This window comes from Schistocerca cancellata, chromosome 1, assembly GCF_023864275.1.
Source record: "Schistocerca cancellata isolate TAMUIC-IGC-003103 chromosome 1, iqSchCanc2.1, whole genome shotgun sequence".
Lineage (NCBI taxonomy): Eukaryota > Metazoa > Arthropoda > Insecta > Orthoptera > Acrididae > Schistocerca > Schistocerca cancellata.
The window spans coordinates 868,083,525-868,092,010 of record NC_064626.1 but is presented as its reverse complement, the minus strand read 5'-3'; positions in this window follow the sequence as shown (position 1 = coordinate 868,092,010).

Sequence of the window (8,486 nt, the reverse complement as noted above, 5' to 3'; positions counted from 1 at the left end):
TAGTGTTAAATACAGGTCTTAATTTGAGGAAGAAATTTCAGAGAATTTGTGTTTGCAGCACAGCATTGTACGGCAGTGAGACATGGACTGTGGGAAAACCAGAACAACAGAGGACAGAAGCATTTGAGATGTGATGCTACAGAAGAATGATGACCATTGGAAGGACTGATAAGGTAAGGAATGAGGTAGTTATCCAGTGAATCACCAAGGAAAGGAATGTATGGAAAACACTGACAAGAAGAAGGGATAGGATGATAGGACATCTGTTAAGACATTACGGCATATCTTCCATGGTATTAGAGAGAGCTGTGGAGGGTAAAAACTGTACAGGAAGGTAGAACTAATATGTCCAGTAAATAACTGAGGATGTAGGCTGCAAGTGCTACTTAGAGAGTAACAGATTGGCACAGGGGAGGAATGCATGGCAGACTGCATCAAACCTTTCGGAAAACTGATGGAGGGGAAAAAAAAAAAAAAAGAATTGGAGATAAAAATAGTATGGACAAAGTTTAAACAGATTGCAAATCACATTCTGGAGAAGTGTGTGTCAAGCAAATGGAGTAAAGAAAGAAATGAATGACAGTGGTTTAATAACAAAATTCGAAAATTGCTGTGGAAGCAGAGACTGTTGCATTCTCTGCCCAAAGAAAACGCGCAGATAATGATGACATGAACAAGTTATTAGAAATTGGTGCACCTGTAAAAAAGGATCAATCAGCAAAACAGACAACTACTCCTGGTCACAACTCAGCAAAATATCTTTTCGAAAACCTGGGAAAATTCTGTTCCTACATAAAATTGCTAAGTGGCTCGAAGGTTTCTACCCAGTAACTCACTGACAAGTGTGGTGTGGTAATAGAAGACAGCAAAAGGAATGCAAAAGTTTTAAATTTCACATTTAAGAAAACATTCACACAGGAGGATCATACTAACCTACCATTATTTGGCTATTGTACAAACTCCTATATGAAAGATATAGTAACAGGCATCCCTGGCGTAGAGAAGCAATTGAAAGAGCTGGAAACAAATAACCTGTCAGGTCCAGATGGAATCTCAGTTCAGTTTTACAGAGAATACCTTATTGCAATGGCCCCTTAGTTACTTAGCATTGGTGAAGAATCTCTCACTCATTGCATACTCCCAACAAAATGGAAAAAAGCTGATGCAACTCCTGTATATAAGAAGGGTAGAATAATGGACCTGCAAAATTGCAGACCAATATCTTTAACATGTTTGCTGCATAATTCTTGAACGCATTCTGAGTCTGAACATAATACACTACTGGCCATTAAAATTGGTACACCCAGAAGAAATGCAGATGAAACGGCTATTCATTGGACAAATATTATACTGGAACTGACATGTGTTTACGTTTTCACACAATTTGGGTGCATAGATCCTGAGAAATCAGTACCCACAACAACCACCTCTGGCCGTAATAACGGCCTTGATATGCCTGGGCATTGAGTCAAACAGAGCTTGGATGGCATGTACAGGTACAGCTGCCCATGCAGCTTCAACACGATACCACAGTTCATCAAGAGTAGTGACTGGCGTATTGTGATGAGCCAGTTGCTCGGCCACCATTGACCAGATGTTTTCAATTGGTGAGAGATCTGGAGAATGTGCTGGCCAGGGCAGCAGTCGAACATTCTCTGTATCCAGAAAGGCCCGTACAGGACCTACAACATGCGGTCGTGCATTATCCTGCTGAAATGTAGGGTTTTGCAGGAATCGAATGAAGGGTAGAGCCATGGGTCGTAACACATCTGAAATGTAACGTCCACTGTTCAAAGTGCCGTCAATGTGAACAAGAGGTGACTGAGATGTGTAACCAATTGCACCCCATACCATCACGCCGGGTGATACGCCAGTAAGGTGATGACGAATACACACTTCCAATGTGCGTTCACCGTGATGTCGCCAAACATGGATGCAACCATCATGATACTGTAAACAGAACCTGGATTCATCCGAAAAAATGACGTTTTGCCATTCGTGCACCCAGGTTCATCGTTGAGTACACAATCGCAGGCTCTCCTGTCTGTGATGCAGCGTCAAGGGTAACCGCAGCCATGGTCTCCGAGCTGATAGTCCATGCTGCTGCAAATGTCGTCAAACTGTTCGTGCAGATGATTGTTGTCTTGCAAAGGTTCCCATCTGTTGACTCAGGGATCGAGACGTGGCTGCACGATCCGTTCCAGCCATGCAGATAAGATGCCTGTCATCTTGACTGCTAGTGATACGAGGACGTTGGGATCCAGCATGGCGTTCTGTATTACCCACCGATTCCATATTGGATCTCGACCAATGCGAACAGCAATGCCACAATATGATAAACTGCAATCACAATAGGCTACAGTCTGACCTTTATCAAAGTTGGAAATGTGATGGTACGCATTTCTCCTCCTCACAAGAGGCATAACAACAACGTTTCACCAGGCAACACCGGTCAACTACTGTTTGTGTGTGAGAAATCGGTTGGAAACTTTCCTTTGTCAGCACGTTGTAGGTGCCGCCACTGCTGCCAACCTTGTGTGAATGCTCTGAAAAGCTAATCATTTGCATATCACAGCATCTTCTTCCTGTCAGTTAAATTTCACGTCCGTAGCACATCATCTTCGTGGTGTAGCAATTTTAATGGCCAGTAGTGTAAATTTCTGAGAGACAGAATAGCTTCTGTCCACAAACCAGCATGGATTTAGAAAGCATTGCTCACGCGAATCTCAGATTGCCCTTTTCTCACGTTATCCTGCAAACCCTGGATGAAGGGCAATAGGCAGATTCCATATTCTTATAGTCTATTCACCGAGAGCTGGGACGAAACATAAACAGTGTCACGTGAGCGACTACGCTCGTTTCCAGAGAAAGCATTCGGTGTTCACGTGATACGTAGGGGTGTGGAAAATCCTTGGCGCACGCTTTGCAGCTGGCGGCGTTCGGCTGGCTGCCGAGCTGTCACAGCGGACTGTGAGAAACCTGGGCAACAATGTACGAAATAAATTTAACAATAATGTTAAAATAATGTTAAACTGAGTTCATTCTGTCGAAGCAGATTTCTTTCATTCAGGTTGCTAACAAAATGCTCCATTCAAACATAATTAATTGTTAATTTTAACAATAATACCAGTAATAATAATAATGATAAAGGACGAAACAAGGTTCACTCTGTCGAACTTGAACTGTTTTCATTGAGGTTTATAACAAACCGCTCCTCTCTCTCCTCTATAATGCAGTCTAATTTCCACATTTGAGTTTCCACTTTTTCTACGACGTGGAGGATGCACTTGTTCCAATCCTCTGCTTTTTCTAGCAGTACTTCCGGCATTTTGTATGTTTTGTTTTTCGCTGCAACATAGCCTTTGATTCTGGCCCACACTAACTCGATGGCGTTTAATTTACAGTGGTACAGAGGAATTCTGAGAACAGTTTTCCCTGCATTCTTCGCCAATTCATCTATTGTGTATTCGTTGTGCGCTGTTCTGTGATTTTTAATTATATCTTAAAGTTCTTTCTTCGACATACCGTCTTCGAAATCAATGTTTTTAAATTTCAGCCACTCTGATATTTCGTGCTTATTGGAATTCGCATTGGGAACTTTTTCTTTTCTCCGAGAATGGTACGGCGCGTTATCAAGAACAATAACTGCATTTTCCTGAAGCCGAGGAAGAACATCTTGAAACCACTTCTCGAAGGTTTCGGAGCCCATCTCCTCATGATAATCTCCACTTTTCTTGGATTCGAAAGTCCACAAACATCCTTCAACGAACCCTGCTTTGCTGCCAATGTGTGCGATAATGAGACGTTTCCCTTTACCTGATGGGCCCTTGCTTCCGGTGGATAATCCGTACAGAAACGCTTGTTTTGAGGAATTTATAGTCATTTACCCAGACGTAACTTCGGGTATGTCCTGCGTTCACCCACGTCTCGTCCAGATAGTAAATGGGTCTGCCTTTATCTCTCAACCGTTTAATGGTTCGAAGATAACGCCGCCTCCATAAACTGATGTCATCCCTGTCTATTAGCATGCTATCGCGCCCACGCCGGACATATTTGAAATTCATTTCTCTCAATAACTGATAAAATGTAGTTCTCCGAAAATTGCCCAGATCTGCATCTACGTTCACGACTGTAAGCACTTTGTCAATTGTTGGCAATTCCTGACGAAAAAAAAAAAATCGTGTACTTTCCTTCGTATCGCATTTCTATCGAAGTCATCAACACTTTCAGAAAGTTTCTGTCATAATATTCCTTTCTTGGGAGACTCCAAAGAGTGTGTGGCCTTGTACTCACTTATCACACGATACACTGAAGAGCGTCCAACACCTGTAGCTGCAGCTGTTTTCGAAAGAATGTCACTCATCGACTGCTCTGGATGTAACAGTTCCGTTTTATACACATCAAGCACCATGTGCTTCTCAGAAGAACTTAATGATTTCTTCTTTGCTCGCTTCTTTGGTGGACTCAGAACTGACGCGTGGACCTCGCTCGCTGAATCCGTGGCTGACATAATGAGGACAGCCGTATGTGATGCTAATGAAATAAGTGAATATATAAAATAAGAAACCATGCGATGCTATTGGATGCGCACATAAACAGTGAATGCTCAGCGTAACTACAAACACATATACTTACTCTAATAATCAACAACTAGTCTTTCAAGCGTCTTTACAGATGAAAAGATATCCTGAAATCGCCGCTGTACTACACCCGCTAACGAGCTCACACCTGCAACTGAGACGGCCACACCGACTGAGCGCCGCGCCTGCGAACCGCACAATGCATCGCTCATAAAGGACGAACGGCTGCACCCATCGCATTCGAACTACAAAATTAAATTCAAACCTTTCTGAAACTTTTCTCGCGTGCACGCCCACAAAAAAATTTAAAGGGGAAAAGTTTGTCGCTTACTATATTTCGGATGATGATTTGGTAAATGTTCTACATCAGACGTGAGATTTTAATTTATTACTTCACTATTACTGACTCTATTGGGCAGAAAATTTGCAGACGTCATCAACATATAGTACTGAAGGCAATTATAAAATCATTTTGCTGTGCGACACACAGTTTAGGAGTTATGGCGTGATAAATATAGAGTAACGCGAAAAACAACTTTTCCTGAAAGCTTAAATATTTCTCTTTTTAAGTGACAATAAATTTTAATGTAATGAAAAAAAGGTGTCGGAAGGTAGTTCTCGGATCACTTGTTCATGTTGAGGTGCCAAATTATCAAAAACACGACTTTCATTTTTTAATTTGTGACGCCCCTGCCTTTTACACCCCTTGACGGCAGCGCTGTGGTCACGCGCCTTGCCGTGTTTACAGTACGTCTCTTGTTTCGGTGAATGGAGTATAGATATGCGGAAAGCATTTGACATTGTGTCCCATTTGACACAATGCTTCACTGCAGACTGTTAACAAAGGTACAATCAACTGGGATGGGTTCCTAGACATGTCAGTGGTTCAAAGATTTCTTAAGTAATAGAAGCCAGTATTTTGTCCATGATGGTGAGCATTCATCAGAGACAAGGGTATTGTCAGGAGTGCCCCATGGATTTGCAATAAAATAGTAGCTTGCTGAGAAAAATGTAAGGTAATGCAGATGAGTAGGAAAAAAAACAGTCCCGTAATATAGCATTAGTAATGTTCTGCTGATACAGTCACTTCCATTAAATATCTAAGCATAATGCTCCAAAGCAATATGAAATGGCACAAGCACAGATGGAAGGCATATGGTTCACTTCAGTTTCTTAAGAGAATTTTAGGAAAGTGTGGTTCACTGTGAAGGAGACTGTGCATAGAACACTAGTGCAATCAATTCTTGGGTACTGCTCCAATTTTTGGGAACCACACATCAGATTAAAGGAAGATGTCAAAGCATTTCAGAGGGTTGCTACTAGATTTATCACCAGTAGGTCTGACCAACACACATTATTTTGCAGAACTCTATTGGGGAAATTTAGAGAACCGTTATTTGTAGGTGACTACTGAACAATTACACTTACTGCAGTCAAAATACATTCTGCATCAGAACCATGAAGACAAGATACAAAAAATTAGAGTTTGTATGGAGGCATACAGGCAGTCATTTTTCCATTGCTCTATTTGCAAGGGGAACAGGAAAGGAAGTGACTAGTAATGGTATATGGTACCCTCTGCTAAGGACCACATGGTGGCTTGTGGAGCATGTGTTTAAATGTAGATGTCAGCTCTCAAGCTGAGATCTACTATACGCAAATAATTTACACTCTTACAGACAGTGGAAAATATCTGTACATATGTTACGGTGTCACAGTTCAGTCCGGCAGTGGACGTGAGTTACGATAAGCTGGAGTCAGCAGATGGGATGCAGCCAAGGCTCATCATTATCCACTAGCATTAAATTATTGTTGTTATGGCCTTCTGTAAATGTAATTAAAGGAATTTTTAAACTTACTGGAATAGTGGGTTTTATCTCAACAATTACATTAGGCTGATGTATCCACTGCTGCAGTGGGTCTTCAATTTTCCTTTACTTGCCTTACTGAACACTTTAGTCACACAAGAGATCCTTGGTTTCTGGAGTGAATTCAAGTTCTTTATTGTATCACAGTAGTTTCCGTACCTTATCTTATCTTATAGTTGTACCCTCCACAACAGTGATGTAATAGCTGTCATTTGTTTGTGCATAGTCATTGTAGTTATGGCTGCAGCTCTGTTTTTTGTTTTTGTAAACCTTACGAAGATTGCATGCATTTTCAAAGCAGAACTCTTGCTGACAAATGCATTGTGCATGGAATCTGACAAATGCATTGTGTATGGAATTCTCTCTCATGTTTTATCCATAAAATGTTAACTATCAGGATTATGTTTCTGCAGCATGTTTACATCTACCTATATTCTGCAAGCCACTGTGTGAAATGTGGTGGAATGTAACTTTTGGCGCTACTAGTCTTTTCCCTTCCTGTTTCACTCCCAAACAGAGCAAGTATAATTTACATATTTATTTCTCTCTCTTTCCCCTTTTTGTAGCTAATGTGCACCAGTCTGGATGTTCACAATCAATAAAATTTTTAAAATCTGCTTCAACTTCATGAATTAATTTCATAGCTTCAGCAATATTTATATGCTGCAACCTAGTTTACACATGTTCTTGTTGTTTGATGCTGAACTTCTTGTCGTGAACTAAGATGGAGTGTAACATGATGACAAACTGACTCCTCAGTGTAGCAGCAGATGATACAGTGTGTAATGTGAAGATGCTGACTATACTGTGAGTTCTCAAAATTTCTGTTAGGGTTGAGCACCTATTTGAAACCTCACAGCAGGTGTGAAAAGAAGGTTTGTGTCACATCTTGAGTGTCGAATACAGAAGGAAGGAAGTTGTAACGTCCTAATTTCATTTACTGCAAGCGAATCTATGGGATATATCTATTCATGGTTAGGAACCATTATTAGAATACATCACTTGCTAACACAAACAATATCATGGACTTGTATGAATCATTCTTGGTTTACTTGTCAGGTCAAATCTTGGTACAGTTTCAAGCTTTTAACGAAATCCTTTATCGTCCGTGTCTCGGGAACAACTGAATGTCATGGCTGCTGTTCTGATAGCCATATATAGCCCACAGACTGTTCGTGATTGATCAGTGTACATTGTCATAAAGTCATGCTGCCAGAAATTACACCAATACCTGTGCTAGTGGTGCCACTGCTCTAGTAGCAATGTAAAAAATTCAGCACATTTCTCTTTTCAGCATTGATGATGATGATGACGACGACGTTTGGTTTGTGGGATGCTCAACTGCGCCGTCATCAGCTCCCCATTCCCTATTGTGTAGACAGTCCAATCTAGCCACTTTCACGAATGATGATGGGATGATGAAGACAACACAAACACCCAGTTCCTGGGCAGAGAAAATCCCCAACCCAGATGGGAATGAAACCCAGGACCCCGTGATCCAGAGGTAGTAACACTAAACCACGAGACCATGAGCTACAGACTTTACAGCATTGAGAGTTCACTTCCAAGCACTACTACGGTAGTAGCCACTGTCCCGATTGAAATTGTTCTCACATACTCTAATTTCCACAGCTTCATTTGTAACAGCATTCCAGTGCTTAGAAACATGCTATAAGGTTTTAGTTTCCTCAAACATTATACTCAGTTTATTTGAGAGATTGTGTCCAGCAACTGCTTATTTCTCAAGTTCTTGATTTTTAATGTGCCTTCGGTATTATGCACAGTGGCTAGTAACAGTATGGATAGACTAACCAATGTAGTTGCTCCTGAACTCATCACAAATCTTATAAATTATAGGGACCCTGAGTGTCTAATCAGGCACAGCATCTCTTCTCCTGTCCTATGCTTCTACATACTTTGATGTTATCAAAGAAGCAATGGAAATTAGAAAGTTACGAGAACAGTTTTAATTGGAGCTGTGCCCATAGTCTTAGTAGTGAGTGGGAGTGTGCTCTTAATGCCGAGAAGAGAAATTAGC